This window comes from Thermobia domestica, chromosome 3 (genome assembly GCF_964235325.1).
Source record: "Thermobia domestica chromosome 3, izTheDome1.hap1.1, whole genome shotgun sequence".
In the NCBI taxonomy this organism is placed as follows: Eukaryota; Metazoa; Arthropoda; class Insecta; order Zygentoma; family Lepismatidae; genus Thermobia; species Thermobia domestica.
Genome location: NC_137456.1, coordinates 85,045,945 through 85,055,987, shown reverse-complemented (window position 1 = coordinate 85,055,987; position 10,043 = coordinate 85,045,945). Strand labels below are relative to the sequence as shown.

The window sequence follows — 10,043 nt, the reverse complement described above, 5'->3', positions numbered from 1 at the left end:
TTTCTAATTATTATACACAACATTATGTTGATATAGATCATTGATTAGTTTTAGAATTAGAAATTAGATTTCTGGGCTTTCGACAACTATGGCCAGTCACGTACGAGGAATGACGCCCTTCTGCGATCACACTACCCGGGCAATTAGAAAGGGAGAATGAAATGGAGAAGGAAGAAAGCGGCCGGAGACCATTATGTTAGGTACAATCTTCGCATTTGTTTGGTGTGAATGAGGAAAACTACTCAGGATGGCCTGAAAAAGCATTTTACACTTTTTCGACTAAGTATCCCCACCGGGAATCAAACCTGGGACAGCTCGCACCAAAGACAAAAACGATAGCGCAGATAGTAAATCTATTAGAACGAGTGTATATTAGTAGAAATTAGCGTAACGCACAAACTGACATACGGAGAGGTTTGGCTTTTATTATTATAGGATATATAGACCAACATAGGTGTACAAATGCGTCATTTCGGACTTGAAGCCCACCGAAAATTGATTGAAACTCTAGAAAAGGAACCGTAACATGAGAACGAAATATTGGATAAGGGTCGGTTAATAGAACTTAGTAGTTATTCTGTGCCTAAATTCCGGCAATGTGCCAGTGGATGTGGAATGAATGCCAGTTATTAGATTCTGATGTATCATTTTTCGATTCTAGAAAACTTCATGCATCTTCTTCTGTGCTTCGACGTTAACTCCATCGCCGCCCTTAATGGAATCTACACTTGAAATTAGCACTATGTTCTTTTACTTGACGTTTCAGTCTCGGGTTGTGGTCCATTTTTATCGCTCCGACCAGTATCATTCAGCAGGTTATAGCTCCGAAATGACGCATCTATGCACTACATTACTCTGTAGGTTTTTTTTTTTTTTTTTTCTCCCTCATGTTTTCGCGTGAGAATTCATTTCACAAAGTGTTTTGGCGTTGTTCCCGAACACCCTGCAGAAAAGGCGTTTAGCGTTAATAGTATTTTGTAGCCGCAGTAACAGGAAATTGTTCAGTTACTTCAATTATAATAGTTTATTACTCAACTGAAGAAACAAACATGTTGTGTAAAAATATAAAATCTGCAGAACCTTACCGTGCTTAATATATATTCTGGTTCTTGAAGACTAATACTTGTGTACAGTACATTATAGTAAAGAACCTTAAGTGTATTATTATTTGTTGTGGTATCAAAAACATTTTAATCAGAATTTAAGGGTGAATGGTGAAATCGCTTACCTCTTTCCTACCAATTTAGCACATATTGCCTAACTCCATAAGGTTTGTCGTAAGTTCTCCGATTGTACAATGGAAAACAAACGCCACGTCATAAGAAGCAATTGATCGTATTTATGGAGGGTGTTTTTTTTAAAGAACTAAATATATAAATGTATGCTCATATTGTGCAGCCACGAGAAAGATAAAACTCTAGAACCTTATCTACGTAAATTAATCAAGACACAGTACGCTAGTTATCACAGTGACAATGATTGCTATCGTTCTCTATCTACGCCCTAAAGTTTTAATAGTAAAGAAGATTCGACATAATATGTACGAAGTTGTGTAGACACAGCTTGAGATACGAATTAATGTTCGAAAATACACACAATATTACCACAATTGCGCAATAAACAGAAGTTCAAAATAGCTGGTATATTCCTTAATTTAGAAATGATGTAGATCCTTTCTGGATTATTGACTTTCCCCAAATAACTTTCAAAAAACAAACTCACCAAGTATAGTACTGAAGAAGGAAAGGGAGTATGGAACTGAGAACGAACAAAAGAAAAAAAATATGAAAAATATTTAAATATACCAGTTACTTGTTACCATGCTCTTGCCTTAAGTATAATAAACCTCGTGCCCCCTGGCTCTTAGTTTACTATTTATTTATTTATTTATTGAACAAATTTCCAGATACAGCATAATTTGCCATTTTATACAAGGATTAGGAAACAGGAAAAAGAAAAAGGTATCCGCTACAATAACAACAGTAGTGTCATCAAAAAAGTGCAAAAGTAATATTATTTGGCCAGTACGCATTTAATTACTTTGTCAAACACCGGCTAGATAAAAAAAAAAAAAGTCCACGTCAGTTGTTAAATGATTATAATAGTTCGGTGCTCTTTGGAAAAGATACCTCTGCACAATTGTCAATCTGGTATGGGCAAGATGGAATATGTGGGTATTTCGGGTTTTGCGGGAATGAACACGTAAGGATACTTCTTGAAGTAGGGTTTCCAATCTTTGGTTCCCATTAACTATCTTATGAAGAAATTTCAGTTCAATACAAAGTCTTAGTTTGGTGTGAAATAGATCTAAAGCGCACACAAACAGATTTCAACATAGACTTCTCTACAACTGTAATTTCTGTACATGCAAACGTGTGTAGACATCTTTCAGAATTACGCAAGAACATTCACATCAGCGACCTACAATCATACTCTCTAATATGTGCTTTGTGTAAGAAGTCTGGTATGTAATATTCATTAATGATAGTATTATGTATTTATAATATTAGAAAGTCAATCGACACACTAAATAAACATTATGCATAAACACGAAATTACTATATCAAAACGGAACAACAGGTACAAGGGAAAGCGATATGAATATAATTGCAGTAGAACCATTCTTTACCGGAGCGCATGTGAACCAAATATTTCCTCAGATTTATATACAGGGTGTTAATGAACTATGCCGACAAACTGTAAGAGGTGGTTCCTCACATGAAAATAAGACAAACTGTTCATATGGACCTATGGCAAAAAGTGCATAGTTTCAGAGCTAGGACTGTTCAAAATCACGAAAAAGCTAAATTTCAATAGGCCGGCCCTATTTCGAATTCCATAAACTGTGATTGGTAGTTCGTATCAGCATAAAGGAAGCCACGCATCACAATCCAGAAGTGTATATTTCATCAATTGTCAATAGGTGTAGAGGGTATTCCCTACAGGGTGTAATTCTCAGATATGTTTTCAATAGACTTTTCAGATATACCTTTATTTCAAGAAGGGTCCAAAGCAGGCAGGAGGTAAACCTTGACAACAATGGACATCCAGTGCTGCGGAGGGAAGGGGAAGTGCTAGGAACCGGCAGCTTCATGTTTCTTTGTGTTCGGAATAATGTGTGATGATTTGTATTTTTCGTCACGGTATATATCATGTTTTCTTCCCTTACAAGCGTGAAAGAAAACATCGCGCCGTGCGTTTTCCCGAGTACGAGAGACCGTGCTGCTGACGATCCTTAACACTTCCAACATCGCACCGAAGGATTCCGTGTTCACTGCAATCAAGGCTTATTGTTTGTCTACTTTGAACCGATCATAAAATCAGAGCATATATCAAAATTCGGTTGATGATATATCTGGGAATTTCACCCTGCAGGAAATAATCTGTACACCCATTGAACATTAATGAAATATGCATTTTTGGATTGTGTGTGCGTGATTTCCTTTACGCCAATAAGGACCACCATCCTTTTTCTCTTATTTTGATGTGAGGAATCACCTCTTAAAGTTTGTCGGTATAGTTCATTAACACCGCATTGTTCTATTAAGTAAATAGTATGTAGTAAGTACATATCGTAGTGTGAGTACGTGGCACAGAATTACCTTGTTGCTGCCAAGAATAACCTGAAGAAGGAGTGAAGAATTCATAGCAACATGTTTACATTCATATTTCGTACCGATAAAGCAACATGCATAGGTATCAGAATTATTACATTTAAAAGGTAGAACAAAGCTATTATTCGGTATGGCCTTTAATTGAATATTTTTCCCACTTCTTATTATGAAATATTAATATTACATCACTGTTAACTGATATTTTATAACTGCCTTGCACTCGAGAAAAACTGTACTAACTGAGCGAAAAAAATTTCCAAGAAATTAAATTCTATCCAAAAGATATTTACTGCGATTCCATAAAGCAGGTTATTATCCAGAACAAGCAGATTTTAGACATGATGGCTGTAGACAACAGTTAGTGTGCAGTAGAAATCGATGTAGTTGATAACACAGTTCATTACAAATTTTAGTAGTTAGACCATTCAATTATGAAATAAGAATAATTGAAGAACTGTTATCTAAATCAGAGTATACAAACTTGAAAGAATACTTAAAGTGGTGAAAATTTAAAACTGTCTTCACTTGCTTAAGGTCGGAGATGTATGGGAATGTAATCAAGTAAGTGGCATTATTCAAGATTTCCATTTCACTTGATTACGAATTACTTCTTACAATTTTTCCATCCTCTCTCTCTTCGCCGTGCATAAATTTTAATATTTTAGGCATCTACATGTACAGTTCTTAGGAGTTTCGTTTATTTTGTCTTCACTAACACTAGAATGTTGTCACGTTTGACGTTCTTTTAGTACTAAAGCTCAGTATCCGTTACGCTTGGCGCTCAGATTGTATCTCACGCTCTCATTGGTCTATTCAAGGGAAGGAACTTTTCACTTATTTCTTCTCATTCTGTGTAGCTGTTACGTATTTCATAATCACTCAAAACACGTGACACTGTAATAATAATAATAATAATAATAATTCATTGTTTTTCATATATAGAAGGATCAATAAACGTGCGAACAAAATCTTCAAATGATTCGAGAATTATTATTATTGTTCTCAGAGCCGCGGTGGATCACTTGTCAGTGGTAGAGCGTTTACCTCTGGTGCATGAGGTCCTCGATTCGTTCTTTGTGGTTCTACGTGGGTTTTCTCGAGGTTCTCCTGTTTCCTTCCACTTTCTTCATTCCAGCATTTCATTCATTTCTCATCATCACCGTCTTCTTTAGCCTAGCCAGCATAAGCGTGGAACGTAAAACTTAAAGATTTAATTTAATTTTATTATTATTCTCTCCCCTGCCATCTCTGTACAGCAAACAAAATGATGTAAAAATATGGCACTAGAAATATTAATAGTGGACGCAACCCAGGAAAATACTAGGGGGGGGATATCCCTTCCTCTGTAATACACCTGTTTATTCACTGGATATATATACATGTTTAGCCACTTGAACTCGAACTTGATTTCTTTTATACAGTATTGTTATTACTCAATATTGTAAGTTATATTAGAAGCAGTAGAAATTCAAGATATTCATGTTCAACAATAAACACTAACTCTTCCCCTGAACTAAATTCAGAGCCATTGTTATACACTGTCTTGTTATTTTGTGCATATTCTGTTGCTACTGAAGAAGTCATCTATACAGAATGCCGAAATATCCCATACACATGCATCAACATTTATGACACCTCTTTAGGTGCTTTTTTTTATTTTTTACATGTTGTTTATTTATTTATTTATTTATTTATTTATTATGTGTCCGAACTACTTATTTTCAAAAACATTTTCAGGAAAGGCACTAAACATTTGTCACCTCTGTGTTCAGAAATACACTTACTTGATCAACTTCTAAGTCCTTATCTTGTACCTACATGTAGTTAATAAACATGTTAATATGTAGACTTCCGATTAAAATCTTGAAAGAAATAATTGGCTACATGTTTTTTGTTATTCATAATTTGACTTTTATAATCAGTAAAACGATACTTTGATGAAAGAATGCCAGCAGGGAAACAAGGAATGAGAACATGTCTTTGAGAGTCCCGTGACCATACAGATTATACACTGGTAGAAACGTATTTAAGCACATGCATCGCCAGAAAAGAACGAAATTCGCACAGCAGAATATCTTAATTAGAGGCCATGCTGATCTTATTTTGAGCAAGGCTGAGCGTAATGTCTGTAGAAGCCACACTTCTAGTAATTCGAAGATCGTCGAGCAACACGACGAATGTAATTGATAGTACAAATCCATATATGCAGATCACAGTGTGTGTCTGCAATGCCAGGATGACGCCAGCGGACGCATTTTGTGCCACTAAATGACTTACAGCATGGCCGCATAGTAGGGTTGATAAAGGTCGGATGATCGTTTAACAAAGTTGTCATCCACGTGCGCCGTGACATGTCACTCATTGGTCCATCTGTGGGGTACAAGATGGGAGACAGGTTCTTCGCAGCAGACGTGCTTCCGCGATCAGGAGGGCCGTTGGGGCCACCCCAATTGATAGGGTAGTGGCTGACTGCCAGTGCAATCAGAGTACTTTCGCTCTCCATGTGAGCGCACGAACACGTCACATTCGATTATTGGAGACAGATCTGGGTTTCTACGTTCTTGCACGATTACACATGACAACTCGCTCATCGTCAAATACTTTTTCAGTGATGTCGGGAGGGACTGAAGGGCGACGATATTCAGTAATAAAATACCTTGGCTGTCTCGGACAAGTGACAGCCGTAGCCATTATAAGAATAACCTCAGTGCTGGAAAGGCACGCTAAACTGCAACCAACTAACCGTGACTAATCTGTCATTCATTCGTGACGTCAGTTTTGTCTTTCGACTTTATCTGGATAGTTTGCGGGACCCCATCTTCCAGCAAGGTAACACGTGACGCTATACCTCCCATGGCAACTCACTATGCTCTATATTCGCCTTGTACTCAGGTCTTCGAGGTCTACGAAGCCCAAGCGAACACCTGTGGGATATAGTGAGACGGCGCGTGACTCCTAGCCCGGTTCCGACAGCGCCCAGGTCTAGAGCAAGCATGGGATGATATATCCCAGGCAGATATACAACCCCTGTAGGACCTGCTATGTGGCTCATTCGTGATGATGTCTTACGGATGCTGTGTTGCTAGCACCTATTATCATCATCAGTGCATTCTTAGGCCAGATCTGTGAATGCTTATTAAGTGATATTAACCCATATCTTTTTAAAGTATTTTTTCTTGTTTTTTTTTTTTTTTTTTTTTTTTTTTTTTTTTTTTTGTAGTTTTTCGCTTTAATTAGTCTATTTAGAGGCCAAGTAATATCAAAAAGAGAGAATTTATTTTTCCGAGCATTTACTTGTGCCAGCATACCGCCCCAAAATGGACCAGTAGCACCGGAGGATACGTGACATGAAAAGAGTCGGTGAAGGCTAGCTCGAGTTTAGTATACAAGCAAAGAAAGAGAGCGAATTTGAACGTTTTGTTTCATTCAACATTTTGTCTCTTTAGTTAAAAAGAAAAAAAATATTAATAACATATAATTCAAAGAAAAAGAGTATAATAAGATCATTGTAAATATACACCAGTAAATAATGTAAGTAATCGCTACATTTTTGTAAATAGAGACATGTATCACATTTCGTAACCTCGATTACAGTGAAAGTCTATGAAGCAATTAGTATGAAGTCCGACGTTACACTGTACACACACTTTTGTAGTATTTTTATGACACTCTTCACACCTTTTTTTTGTGTGTTACACGTGTTCCTATTAGATGTCCAATCTTGTCTAGGCGAACGCAGTCAGGAATATGTTTCTTGGTTGCCTTTTGGTTTCTTCCCAGAGGAAGTCGTGTATACATTCCCATATATGATTGGACGACCAAGTCGGTGCTGTTGTTTTGTCTTCCTTATGTATTAACTTGTACAAATGATATGTGTTGCACATATATGCATTGAGAGGATACATTAGAAGTTGCCAATACAATTTCTTCATACGAATGTGGACTTCGTAAGCAGCAATATTTTTATCTAACCTGTGAACACTCCCCATATACATAGTGTATTCTGCAGTGCATGCTGGTTGATTTTTTTTTTTTTTTTTTTTTTTTTTTTTTTTTTTTTTTTTTTTTTTTTAGTGCTTCAGTCCATCGCTTTGATTTCCGTAGTGGAGATATAGTTATCTTATTTGAAGCAACAGTAACAACACTATTATCTTTGTACCTTAAAATTGTTACACTTGATACCATGGGCGCCCGAAGAAAATTTTCTAGAGGGGAACTCAGATCCCTGGTTGCTATATTACGTTCTGTATTTTTTATTTGTATTAAGAAAATCTTATGAAATTTAATACATTTTCGTGAACAAGGAGGGGCTCGGGCCCCACCCTGCCCTCTCCTTCGGACGCGCATGCTTGATACTACTGCATCTGTTACCTGATCATATGAGCCACGTGGTTGTTTTAGAGGCGTTTCTTCAACCCTGTTAACTCTCATAGTTCCAGTTCAATCATGTCCTTTCCTTGCAAGTTTTTCCAACAACCGCACAGAAGTAACAAAATTATGCATGTAAACACTATAGCCTTAATCTGCTAGAAGTCTTTCCAGTAGATTCAAAACGACCGAACCTCCTACTCCAGTCGCAGGATTTGTGTTTCTTATAGATGTCCATTGATAGATTGTGAATCCAAATCTAATGGGTTTCCCTGATATACATATTTGCTTCCGTAATAACCGAATTAAAGGCCTATAGAGACATCGACACTTACGTAAGCATCTTGAGGAAACTATTTCATCTATCGTTCGTTAAAACACAACGGACGACTTTACGGAATTTGTCATTGGAATCGAGATTTGAATTATCGCAAATATGAGTATAGCACGAAAGTTCATCAGATCTATTCCTGAACATGGTTTGAGCCACACAAGGTTAACTTCTTACCCCAGTACATTCAATATCGTGAATATCGACAGTAGCCATTCAATAATAAAACTCTTTAAAAAATAATCGCATTTCGTCGTAATATCTAAAATTTTTCGCCATGTTACTGGAGGGTGTAAAGCTTAGAGAAATTAACAAAGAGAGAAATGATATCGTCACCAAAAGACAACTCAAAAAGTTCAACAAAAGATCAGTAGCGGCTCGTAGTCTATACAAGCACCGATTGCAATGTTGCAATATCAAAGGTATGTAGGTACGCGCAAGTGTTCCCCTCCCCCCCAAAAAATATTCAGGAAATATGAAGAGGAAAGTCTTTTAAGCTCTATTTGTATATTATTGATTAAATTGTTTCTCTAATATTGATTTAATATATAAGCTCTTTCCTTTTTTTCAAACAACCACTATCAATGTACGTTTATACACTATTTATATACAAAACCTCTACACTCATGTTATTGAACACGAGATAAATCGAATATATAGTATGTGCTGTAAGCCATGAATGATGGCGTTAATCCGAAAAGAAGAAAAAAAAATAATGCAAGAAAATTGCATGCACGCAGTTAAATAAAATTATTTAATTATATAAACTATGCATTATTTTAGGATGGTTGGTCTTTCTTCGATCTTTTGGGCTTCAAATTTTTCTATGACTTTATTGAAATCTGAAATGCTGCTCGCCAAGTTTCTCTGAATAGAAAGCAACGCTACCGCAAATATTTTCCGCTTTATTTTCTTTAGGGTCCAGAAACACCTCTCTTCTCCGACAATATGCATTTTGTTAGCATTTCTTTGTATAAATATACGGTACAAAAAGTCAATTTTCAGAAACCACGTATTTTTGTCTGTAAAGAAGCATGAAATCTAAGATGTTTTCCTTCGAAAATGAAAAAAAAAAAAAAAAAAAGTTTAACATTCCAGCAAATTAGGCTAAAGAAGACAGATGAGTATTGGAAGTGAATTATTTGATATTAATTTATGCTCTCCGCCGGAAATCGAACACGGAATCATGTGCACGAAAGACACAGAGCTAGGAATTAGACCAGTAGTAAGACATTTTCTACTTCGAGACTCGATCGACCCCCTTCCCCCAGAATAGGATTTTTTTTTTTAAATAAAACTTATCGCAAGAATTTTCACCTTTGTATTATAAACGTTAAATAAAATCTATTGACTTCGAACGACCGCCCCCCAAACTTTTAGCCTGGATCCGTCCCTGCTACCACCAGACTTATATTTGTTCTTTGCGAGTTTATGTTTTGTGAATAACTTCTTTCTTCCAAGCGTCTGTATCTCCCTCACCCTATCAATTGAATCAAGCACTGCTAAGCGGAGGAATTCGTAACTATTACAAAAGCTGACCAGTTGCGGAAGAAAGGCAACCGCAAGAGAGGTATACGGGAAGATAGGAGCGATGCAAGAATAAATCCACTTCCCCATGTTAAGAGATAGGAGCTTGCTGCCATATGCTCAATGTTACTGCTTCCAGTGGCAACGTTCGCTGCCACCGGAAATGTAAATCTCTCTCTCTCTTTCCGTTTTTTAATTGACTT

At 36.7% G+C, this 10,043-nt stretch overlaps 1 protein-coding gene across 2 annotated transcripts in view; it reads left to right on the top strand.

The window, feature by feature from the left end:
* The window catches only part of LOC145680569 (SPRY domain-containing SOCS box protein 3), a 90,553-nt gene that overhangs the window by 56,974 nt on the left and 23,536 nt on the right, over positions 1–10,043 (top strand). The window lies entirely within an intron of this gene.